Source organism: Perna viridis, chromosome 2 (genome assembly GCF_037379345.1).
Source record: "Perna viridis isolate PV_CMFRI_1.1 ecotype Kerala chromosome 2, ASM3737934v1, whole genome shotgun sequence".
NCBI lineage: Eukaryota > Metazoa > Mollusca > Bivalvia > Mytilida > Mytilidae > Perna > Perna viridis.
In genome coordinates, this window is record NC_142446.1 from 67,407,315 (window position 1) to 67,420,462 (window position 13,148).

The 13,148-nt window shown below is 33.7% G+C and overlaps 1 protein-coding gene across 2 annotated transcripts in view; it reads left to right on the forward strand.

The window, feature by feature from the left end:
• LOC148626604 (uncharacterized) overlaps positions 1 to 13,148 on the forward strand; it is a 103,397-nt gene that overhangs the window by 77,880 nt on the left and 12,369 nt on the right. The gene's annotated exons all lie outside the window — the stretch shown is intronic.

The window sequence follows — 13,148 nt, forward strand, 5'->3', positions numbered from 1 at the left end:
AAGGCAGTTTACCTTCTTGTGAAAAATCAGATATAAAGTTAAGTTCATTAGTACCGAGACATAGTTTTTATATGTAATGGGTTTCGAGTTACAAGAAGGATACCCATCTATTTTCCATTGGATTGGGTAGCAATCCTAAGTTGAATCTGATATTCAAATGTGACAAGCAATTATACTCAACTTGTAACATTAATTCAATGAATACTCATTACCATTAAAATCCTTGTAACTAGGATGACATGTTAGAGATGGGCTGATTGAATTTACATGTTTGAATAATAAATCATTAAAGAGCCACTTTAAATATGGTAATTTCTACGAATGTGGTTCATCGGACGGTAGTCATCATTTTCAAGTTATCTGTTGAACATTTTACTAGAAATCTTTCATGCAAAGTCATGGCAACTTAGATATCGTAAGAACCCCATTTGTTTCAAGGAACTGATGTGCATAAAAGAATTCACGTATTCAAAAATAATAATATCTAAATCCTCTTTTCGGGAGATGTACAGGTACCCTACAAGTTTTGATGTGAAAGTAAGTATAAGGCAAGTGTAAACTATAGGAGGACAAAGTTGAATGGTTTTATGTCTTTTACATTTTTAAATTAAGTAGAATATTTAATTTCCTTCATAATTTAATTAAATTTTGAAGATATGAGTTATGAAACATTTTTTTTGTTAAGATACGAAACTATTCAATATCCTCCTTTCAGACTGAAATCAGGCTCTCGATGCTTCTAAGGTCAAAGGTAAAGTTCGTATTGATAACTGTTATCATGGGACATCCGCTTTAATCAACACTTGTTGTGTTTTACAAAAGCTGTAATCAATAACAGATTTTGATCCCCATAAGTAATTCGAAAAATTCTGCCTTAATTTGCCTGGGGCCTGTCCTGATTAATAAACCCTTTTGTGGTAAGTTGATGAACATGCTCAATATACACTTCCGCGAGGTAGGACTTAGTAGAAAAAAAGAATTTTCTTTGCGGAAGTGTATATTGAGCATGCTCCACACATGTTCATCGAATATCCCATAGTTAGCACAAAAGGGTCTGTTTGCGTTTATATATATGTCTATAACCTTCATACGCCCTATTAAGCGTCTCAGTGATTGTGAAATACTCACTTTTAGTTAATATGAACTTGTATAGTAACCGAATTTTATTTCGCCTGCACATAAAGATTAATTTCAAGACTGTCATGATGATGATGGAACTTGTATTTCTATAATTCGAGCAAACCTTTGTCACTGTTGTTTTAAGACCATAGAGGCTAATTAATTAAACATTTATTCAAAATTTAGTTTGGCTCAAACGTACCATGTTTGTTGTTCATTGTGTGTTTATCTTTTGTTGTAATATTCTAAACATGCATGGAGAAATTAAAATATCTGTCGAATCAGCATTTTACATTCACTCTTCAAATTAAAACTATTGTATTACAAAATTAATCACCAACGACATCGTTAAATAATGTTTTCTGCTGACGAAACTCTTTTATTTACCGTTCTTGATAAACACCAGGAAGAGAAAATTTTACACATTTTATTGACAACAAAAATTAATGTTCGATTACCACGTTGTTGTGTTTTAAATTCAGAACGTCACGTAAAATAATTAAGTACAGCTCTGCCTTAAAAACAGGCAGAGGCTAATGGTTAGTGATTCATGCATACAGTCATGTATATATCTCAATCCCAAAATCTTTTGATTGGAAATGATAATCCTTCATTATGTACGATAGAAACTGTATTCGACAATAAGAGTCCACATGAATGAAACTTGGTCACTGGAGATGTTAACACATAAAGTTTGGTTACGTTCCTACTCTTGAAAAGTACGGGTAAATTTCAGGCAAGATTTTTAACCAGTCAACCAGTTAATATATGTACAACCTGTAAAAATGATTTCACGATATATAGATGAACCAAGGAAATGAACACAGGGAGAATTGTTTTTAGGACGTGGTTTAAATGTCTTCGGATATGAAAAATCACCGGCCCGATTTTTGACACACCGTTTAAAGTTACTTAATGCGTCAAACATGCACGATCTACATACATATATAAATAGTTTGGTACCCTTCAAATTAGTAGAGGACAAAATCTTTAATTCTAAATTTTAAAAGAAAATATAGATTCTCTTTCACTCTCGAGGAGATTACAAAATTTCACCACTCGAGGTAGTAAAATCTGAAATTAAACAATCTTGAAGAAATCTTGTAATCCCCGACGGCACAGAAGATCTGTTTCTCCCATGAAACCTGTAGAAAACTCGGAAATGTAAAATGAGGGAAATACTTTCCCAGAAGTTTAATCACCGCTGGTGGTTAAAAAGTTACGTGCATTATCAATCACTGGCTTAGAATGAGAGAGACTAATTATCACGTACGTACATGTAGTTGTACCGTAGCAGTTTATTTTGACTAGTATATTCATCTATTTTGGCGTAACAACCTTTTTGTTTTCTGTTATTCAGAATTTTTCGTAACAGGTAGTGTCAAGTTTGCATTTGAAGCGGAAATCAAATAAAATTGGTAAGCAGTATCGGAAAACTAAACTTGTCACGTGTTTACATTATGTAAAGAGGTTTAATGTTGGGAAATAATGTTGATTTCAGGCTTCAGGCTGTTTTTAGAAAGCTGGGTACAGAGCTATGCCGGACAATTATTAGCATTGCTCAACATATAGAGTCAAAAATGTACAGCACACAAAATTTAGTACAGCTGCATGTATTCGACACCTTGTAATAAACAATTTACGTCAAGTTAGCATTTACATCGAACCTGGTGGAAACTGGTTTACGGTTTCAAAGAAACAAGACAAAAACAAAGAAAGTATGAATGATACAATAGTATAGGGAAATAAGTCCTTGCACATTAAAAAAATATATGAAATGGTTTAGAGGACGAAGTCCTCATAACTGTATTCAAATTGAAAATGCGAAATAAAGTAATAGCCCTGGAAGCAATTAGAGCCTTAATTCAGTCTGACAGCAAGTTACATCCCGCAGAACTTTTCATACCGAGCAAGATAGTTTCGCATCTTTTTCACTAAAATACGTTTATCATAATTAAGGTCTTCAATAATTACTTTAATTCATAAATTCAGATTCTGTTTTCGCATAAGCGTATGCCTTTTGGGATTTAGTCAGAAAGGCTTAAGCATGAACACTCAGTAATACCTCACAGTTGTCTCACTCCCTAATTAGCGACAAGAAGTTCAAGAAGCGTCAAAAAAGTGACAAGAAGTGTTACGTAAGATGTTTGGAAAAATCGACAAGAATATTTTAAAATATATCTATGAATTCAACTTGGTCCTCTAACAGGTTACATTTGCCTCATAAAAATTCTATGTAGTGATCGATTCAAGTATCTGTTCCCTTAGCTCCCATTAAAATGTCTTTGATCTAACGCTGTTGACCCCAGTTTACCTCGATATAAATAAAGAACTTTTCCGGAGTGGAAGTGAATGTGAATGTCGTCTTTTGTGTATGAAGACTTCGGATGATTACAGGATAAAACATATAAATATCAAAAAGGCTCAGAACAAATACACGTAATACACTATTGAACGTTAGTAGAACTTGTAATTTCGAAGCTCTACATCAGGTTCGAGACGCGTATCAGACAACCCTTCAGAAGTATTGATATATTGATAAAAGAGTTGTAATCAGTTTATCGTATAAATGTTTATAACAAGATGTTACATTATTATGGACAAGAGCAGAAAAGTTGGAAGAGGTTTGAGAGTAGATGATCGAAAAACAGTACTGTGCTACTGTTCTTAAGTCGTTTGAAGTTGCATTGATAATTAATATCTTCTTATTTCCTTGGTTATCTTGTGGTGTTTTGGAAATACCATGCCTTATCTTTAAATTGAATGATACTAAATGACACTCACGTTGCAAAAGTGCATCAATAACGAAAATCAATTATGCTTTGGCAAGATCACCTTCAAGTTACATAACTAATGCTTGTTGAGGTTTAATGGTTCCATGTTATGGTATAGGTCCATGATTAAACAGCTTACCCACTTGCAAGGGAAACGTTATCCACCGTTTATAACTATTTCATCACTGACATGTCGGATAAGATTTCGGGAAATAGCTCCGCGAACAATAACTCAAATACTTAATACTCGTAAACAGCATGCAGTGGGATTGTTGATTGAAGTTTCTCTGTAATTGAGATTTCAGATTTTTCTCTTCTTTCTGCACTTGGGGTTTTTATTTTGCATTTGACGGTGCGTGGATCCATGATAAAAGGAACAGTTACCATTTTATGAGCGTTAATCTGAAGTCTTTATTCCTACATAGCAGTGCAGTCATGGTTTGGAATATTTTATCAGAATGATGTAAAACTTTATACAAGTATGAAATTATTTTTTAACCGAAATTTGGAAAATTCTTTGTAGCTTTTTATGGCCCCATTACGTTTGTCCTATTACGAATTGGATTTGTCCTCCCACTTTCTTATTTTAAAAAATCAATGACTAAAAGGGTCTGAAGAATTTTGAGTAGATTTTACCACGAGACAACTATAGGGAATATAAGTCTCGTTACGCGACCATGTGAAGTCCTGACCCCATTTCAGAAGCATAGAAAGGTCTTGTTTATTGAGTAAAGACTAAAACTGTACCAACAAAATCCACGATAACTCTTCATCATATTGATGCACCCCTGTCACGAACTAAATACATGTATAAATAGGTCGTTTCCAGTTTTGAAATAAACCGTTGAAAGAGAAATCGAGAAAAAGACTAACAAATTGTATTTACATGAATTGCCCAGGAGTGGTCTAGTGGTAGGAGATTTACTCATATTCCAGTTCTTGTAGTTAAAAACATCATACAAAAATCAAAGGTCATCATTGTAAAGTTAAAGGTTTGACCTTTTTAATTTAACTTAAATTGGTGCAGCTAGGAGTAGTGCGCTTGAATTGTTGATTAGTAAATCTGCATATATTTATTGATGAAAAAAGAGCTTGTGTCAGAATATTTAGATCTGTTGAAAAATACCATTGACTCCATGTATCAAGAAAAAAGTTGCTAGCTCTCATTTACTAATTTGTTAATTCCCGTTTGGCATCTACCTACATATTATAAATGTTGAAGTAGTACTCCTATAAACTTTAAGACCATTAATGCATTAATTTTGAATTACAATTTTCCTTTTTTTACCACTGTACCATACTATCGTGTTTACAAACTGAATTAAAAAAATAATAATATAATGTGCAGATACATGTACTGCAGGTTAAAATTTAAAAAAAGAGTAACATTAATTTGTATGACACTTGATATTGGACAATTTTATTTCTTTAAAGATTCAGTGTATTTGGTACATCTGATCATTAGCGGGAAATGTTTCTGATTGCGTAATTCAATGTAGAACAGATCATAAAGATAATTTCTCGGAGGACCATGACATCATGTTCCAATAAATCAGAAGGGAATTCAATCAAAGCTATAACTGACGAGAGCCACCTACGAGGTCATTGCAATTACCAAAGCAATTGACTCATTTATTTTTATAATCTAACAAGATTTGAAACAATAAAAAGGGTTTTTGTATTAAGTTCATACGGTTTTACAATTTTTGTTCTCCATAAACGGGGTTAAATGGCGCCATGCAATTTCTAATATAATACAACCAGTTCAAAGTCAGGGCACATTTTACTGTAACAACATATGATGCAAACGTTGCCAGTACATGGAACAAAATACAGTGAAAAGAGTATAAACTGAACCTCTATGACTGAAAGAATATCATGGTTCGATTAGGAAGGTGTTCGGATTATACAAGTTCCAAAATGTGTTGAATACAAAAAATACCAGTTTTATGTATTGTAAATATCTATATGCTATACACGTGTTCCAAGTAATAACCTCTCATAAACAGCATTAAAATCAAATATGTAGGAAGATCATAATCAAAATATTAGTTGTATACAAGAAGTACTCATAACCAAATCTGTCGAAAGAGGAAGCTAAATCCACCACCCAGAGGTTCTACCATATGCAATACAAGGAATGAAGCCTCAGTGTTTTACGTATTTTTTTACGTAATATGGAATACTGCAAGATTTCATAAATAGGGTAGAAATTGTAGAGACCTCAGATGAAATCCGGTTTGGACAGGTCATCAGTTTTTTCAGGATTGGTTTAGACAAGTTTCACTATATATATAATGTACATAGGACATGGTACCTAGAAGTTACAAGAAGACGAATAAAAATTCAATAAAACTTTAGTCACTGTATAACATAATTATTTTGTGTTTCAATGAAGAATGTGTATTTATTCTGTACATTTCTGCTTTGATATATCATTTTCCTTGAACTTGCTTTGATTAGCAAATGATAACTGACGAATTACATCTACATGTACATATAGGAACACCCCCCCCCCACACACACACACACATTCGATATATATGGGTGTCTATGGCTGGGATGTTGCATTTTTTGTAGTTAGAGTTTATTTATATGTCTACACTGAAAATATAGCATTTTTGAATTTGAAAAAAAAAATGTGATGAAATATATTGCTATTTACGATTTAACTGACAAATTCTACTTTTTAATTTAGGTTCAAACCTAACTGTTCTTAATTACAATTTGGTATGTCACAGTCAACATTATCGAAGACATCTCTGTCGACATTGATTCAATGGTGGTCTTTATCTCCCGTCATCGCTAAAGTCAATTCATTATTGGTAATCATTAATAATAAAGGCATGTTTGTACACGAGAAGATTCCGTATCAATTTCATAAATCTGATCGGTATTAATCTATTTATAGCAAATGTTTTATTTGTTCATACAAATTATGACACCCGGGGGAAGGAATGCGATATGAATACTGCTGAATGTAAATACTCGATAATGTTTTTAATTTTTACTGGAGTACTTGGGATCAGAATGCAGAGAGATTGCTTTGATGATGTCTGCTATTTGATACGGAGAGCCTGGTGTAAAGAAATTAATGGGATCTGATTTTTTTTTTATAAAGAAATGTCTATGAGTGCGCTTTTGGGCTTGATTCATTGTATTTGTTACCTGTCCTTAATTAATTAACTATATTTTAAAAACATATTCAGAAGCTGGCAAAAATCTCCCCAACCTATATATTTTTATATTTAATTCAGCATTTAAAAATGCCTGAATACATTTCTTCTTCTTTAGAAGCTAAAATAGTGGCAAATGCAGATCACGCTCTTGCGAAATAATACATGTAAATCTTTCTGTAAATTGAGATTTAAGCACATTTTGTGGATTGCACATTTAAGCTCTTTCAATTTCACTGAAGGTTTTGTTCTCAATAAGTTTGTGTTTTACTTTATTAAAACGGTCTTGTCCTTTTCTAAATCTAGGTTGACGTCATGATTGACGTTTTGGCAATGGATTTCCCAACTTCCTTTTTTTCGGATTATAAACTACGGCATCTGTATCAAATTGTGACATATCATTTGGTTCCTCAAGATCACCACATCAAATAAAATACATCTGATCGCTGCAGAAATAGAATACATGCTCACTTTCCAAATTAATTTGAATTAGGAGTTCGCAGTCTTTGAAGCCTAAATATTCTGCGCGCATCAAGTATCTGGTTTACGCATCGGGGCTTTAACAATCGTTTTAAATTCTATTAAAATTCAGGAATTCTTTCATGATTCCAGCTTTTAATGTCAGCATTGATAGTTCGACATTAGAATATCGTCAAGTAGAAACAGTTCATATTATATCTGCAACAAGATAAGCATTTTAACGAGTAACTTTTAGAGTCAACTTCGGGTTGATACTCATCATGTCTGTACTTCAAAGCTTTTTGAACATATTTGTGTGTATTAAAGCCATCACTAAGATTAGAGAGATATGCAGATGAGTTCTACTTGTCAATAAGTGGTGTGATTTTATCTCCAGCAACCAACGCAGAAAAATATGTAATCAGATGTATCACTATAATTTTTTTCCATATTTGGTGCATTTCCGTCTTTTTTTTATTTAAAGAGTCTAAATATCTCGTTATTCAAACTTTCGTATGCATCCCTTTCATTTTTTAATTGAGATAGAGGGATAAGTGTTCCCTGGGGTTGTTTTCCCCTTTTGTTAGAATTTTTTTTAATGCCTACAAACCCCTCAGTGTCCTTAGATTCGCACCTGCTCATAATGCAATACATTCCAAAAGATATTATTTCTAATGATATGTGCTACATGTATACTGACAGCTTTATTTTTAGGTTAACAGATTCTTGAAAAAAAAAAAAAACTGGCGGGAAATATACATGTTTATGACCTTCGAACTTGGTTCTTGTTTAGTTTTTCACAATCTATACTAAATTACAGTGTGGTATCTTTCAATTGTATTTTTTTTTTTTTTTTTTTTTTTGGTTCACCAGTTCTTTGTACAGAACTCCACAGACTTGACTCCCCTTCCTTGAGTCTTGAAAAGTTTGTCCTTTCATTTGAAACAGAATTAAGTGAAATCAGTTGTAAAAGAGTGAGTCTAATACTAACCGAACTCATTCGAGTGACAATTTGTGATGTTAAATGGGAATTCATACCTTTCACAAGACACTTTCTATTTAAGCGGATTTCATTCTGAGTTACAATTAACATACTTTTACGACATTAAACGATACCAATTTGACCTGAAAGTCAATTTCATAAAAAAGTGAACATTAACGTAATCCCGAAAATCTCCCATAAAATTCATACCTCTTCACGACCGCTTAAAATGTTCAATATTATGGAAACTAGATCGTAGTTGCTATGGTGACTGGATGTTTATCGGAACCCTATTCCCTTGGTTGTCACATTAGAAGGTAGAAACGTGCTATATTGACAAGAACGGTAATTTAACAGACTTTATTTTCTAGTCTGGAACAGATGGGAGCTGATAAAACATAAACAATCTATCCGCATTAATCATTAACATTTGATGCACCGTTAGGTAGAACTTTAAACGTAATTACCAGTCCAGACACAATCAATGGATCACATGGTCCGCATTATAGAGTGACTTTTTATGTACAGTTAGGTAGAAGTTTAAACGGAGTCAGTCAATTATGGATCATATGGTACAATCTGTCCGCATTTTACAGAGACTTTTGATGTACCTTTAGGTAGAACTTTAGACGAACTTGCCTGTCAAGGCACAATCAATCGATTGTATGGTACAATATGACCGCACTAAACAGAGATTGACCGAAACCTATGACAGGGCCAATATGAAATTACATATTTATTGACAATTTTATTAACCAACTCAACTAGATAATTTGTTGAAAAGTTGTTTTTGTGTTTTACCGAGAACATGTAGGTTTATTTGCAATAATCAGTAAATATCCTTTTCATATAAAATGGAAGATTTTTTGTGTTATTGCAGCTTTTAGTCCTGGTGAAACTCAAAATGGCGGTGTCAAACAACCGGAAGTTATGTTGCCGTATTGGCCCCGTATAGATGCCCGGTTTTAATTCATATCAATTCGTCAGTTTTTTTTACATATTTTATCGTAGTCTGAGTAGTTGGTTAATAAATAAGGGTATTACTTCATTGCCAGTGATTGGTCAACAATAGGTAATGTTTTCTAGCTACGGAGGGGCCTACCTAAGAATCGCGCATTCATCGGTACATGTATATGCGCTTGAATAATAAATAAAGTCCATTAGAGAATGAAATGAAAAGAAATTTGGGTAAACCAAACCAACTAAAATGGTAGAAAACTTGAAGTTATTTTGTTATTTATTTAGAGCAGAATTGGTTACTGTGTTAGGATTTAAATCTTCTACCCAGCGTTCTTCGAACACTTGTGTTACATTCTGTTTCGTTGAACATACACCTAGTATCATACATAGAAAAGTAGTATTTCATCATCATAGAGAAAACACACACACACACACACACACACACACACACACTTTTCAGTTAACGCTTTTGTAAGCACGGTTCATTTAAAATGTTGACCACCACGTAGCTTTACGTTATAAATGCCATGTAGCTTTTCACGAATGCCGCTATGTAACCTTCCATGATGACCGCTATGATGTCAACCAAGTAGCCTTCTATGATGTCAACCAAGTAGCTTTCTATGATATCAATCGCGTAGCCTTCTATGATGTCAACCACCTAGCCTTCTATGATGTCAACCATCAACATGTAGCCTTCCATGATGTCGACCACCAACATGTAGCCTTCTATGATGTCAACCACCTAGCCTTCCATGATGTCAACCACTTAGCCTTCTATGATGTCAACCACCTAGCCTTCCATGATGTCAACCACTTAGCCTTCTATGATGTCAACCACCTAGCCTTCCATGATGTCAACCACTTAGCCTTCTATGATGTCAACCACGTAGCCTTCCATGATGTCCTCCACCTAGCTTTCCATGATGTCCACACGTAGCCTTCAATTATGACTGTCATAATGATATGCACTACCCGTACCCTCTAAGATGCTCCTTTATTTGTCTAAAATCAGTCGAAATCCACCCTTCACCAATGTAATATACAAAGCAAATTAATTAATTATGAAAAAAAGTTGAATAGGAAATGCGCCTTTACCTTAGTTTAAATCGCCCTGTTTCGGATGTTAGAAACATATTATTCACGTTAATGTTACAATTGAGGATCTGTCGTCAGAATTTTTTTCTTCTTCATTAATATTACAGAACTTGGAATAAATAATAAAACATCTATATGTAATCTTCAAATACCAACAGTATTCCATAAAATATTAGGTAAGATTATAATGATGACATTCAGACATTTTGATGTGGCTTTTGGGGTTTCCTGTGTCTGTTTAGTTTCAGGAAATGTATTGTATTTGTGTAAAGTACGCGTGTACCTACCCGAATTACGTAATATTAAAATTGCTACTGAAGTTACGTAATGTTGACTTCTGTATATGACAGCATACTTGGAGAATTACCGAGGAACATTTTGCACGAATTCGCTGGTTAGAACTAGTGCTCAGGCTAGGTATCGTACTACTGTAGCAACTGAGCTTTGCCATTGAAGTACGCTTTTATGACCGGAAGTCTGTTTTGTAGACATTCAGATAGCTTTTAGGTTCGCCAGCGAAAAATGAGTACCGGAGGGTCTTCATAAATATGTTGTGATGTACATGTAGTTTAAAATGATATCTATAGGAGCTACTGGAGGTATAGTTATCACCATAACTATATTGGGTTCACACATACCAACAGAGTTATGTCTAGCGGCGATCTTTACTCACCATATTGGACATATTATACGCTTTGAAGAACCTTGAAGATATGATGATCAGCTGTAGCAATGCTAAAAACAATTTATTAATCCGCCTAAGAATTAGGCAAAATTTAAGGGATTCATTTGATAAAAGATTGTATAAATATTTTTAGTTTTGAAGCAAAATAACAATGCCTTTTCAAATGATACTGAATTCCAATTTAATTTTCCCGCTACTATTAGAAAACTTATACGAAACAAATTGTCGAATATCAATTTTCCTATGCACTGAATTTCTAACAACATATACGAAATTGTGGTCTTTCGACGAAGAAAGGATACCCGCTGTATATGCATATAATTTAGTCTTTGGTGGATAGCTAATATTTACTATTACTATTTTTTACGACATGATCTTTAGGTATATTTGTAGTTGATATTGTAGTACAATATCTATGATCAAAACTGTAAATCTAAAAAGGAAGTAATTTGTGAAAAAATTATATTTCAAGGTAAAGTTGGTTAAAATACAAGATCTATATAGAAGCTTGTTTCAGCAAAACTTTAACAACATGTTTAAAGAGTAAATTACGGGAAATGACTAGATAATGTGCTAAATGAAGCAAATGTATGTTGCGAACATACTCTTGTTCAACTGAGGGCCGCTGATAGCATAGAATATCACATGACCACTCGTCTACACATTGACTTCCAATTTGAGTTCCAACGAGTACTTATTATTTTCTAATGTTTTTTTTAATTATAGTGAATTCAAATACAAAGTATTTCTGTTCATGTCATGAGTTGACTATTTCCCCTTTTTCCTTATCAATGACCGTGTAATGAACTATACACGTGGACCTATAACTTTAATAGTTGCACACATGTAGGAGTAAATTAAAAATATATTGGAGCAATTATCCAGTGATTTTCAAACAATTAAATTCAATTAAATGTACAAAGAAACACTGTTTCTTATATGTCTTGTTGGGCAATAGCAGACCCGATGAGCATACGTACATATATTTCCACGGTGTAGGGCTTAGGGTATAGAATAAACGAATTTACCTCGCGGAGTAATAATCAAGGAATCCTAAATTCCAGCGGAAATAAAAGAAATGTAATCCAGGGACAAAGACCATTCATGGAAAACAGATACACACAACAAAGAACATTAAATAATACAAATAATACATACAAAGCAGAAAAAGTAAGTGAATAACTCGGACTCCACTATCGTCTGAATATAGCTGAAATATTGCTGCTCGGACGTTAAACCCCAACAAACAAACAAACTAAAACTGGGAGCATGGACCAGGTGCACCGGTATGGTAAGCGTCCTCAGCTTTTTTAGAAACATCCGTCGAGTTGCTCATAAAAGTCAAGTCCAGGGTAGAAGAAAGAGGAAAGGAAATCTATAACACCTTGAAGAAATCAGTTTTCTTGGTGTAGATGGATAAACCATATCGATCCACGAGTTCATGATGACATGACGACGATAAAACTTCTGCAGTGATGACTTCAATCTTGTAGCAACATAACCCTATTCCATAAGCGTATATTGAACATGCTTACAGATTATCCCACAGTTAACAACAAAAGGGTCTATTACCAGTAGATATACGTGGGTTCTACGCTTTCTCTAAATGAGGTTGGGTGGGTTGGAGAAGTAATCAAGGGAATCAAGGTTATAGCGGTAATCCAGGGACAAAGATGAGACATGGAAAATAGACATCTACGTCTATTCATGTAACAAAAAGAGTAATCAAGGGAACCAAGGTTACAGCGGTAATCAAAAGAATGTAATCCAGGGACAAAGACCAGACATGGAAAACAGACATACTCAACAAAGAACACAACGTAACTAAAATCATACATACAAAGTAACAAAAGGAAATGAACAAAACTATGCCCCGTAGAATAAATCAGTTTTCA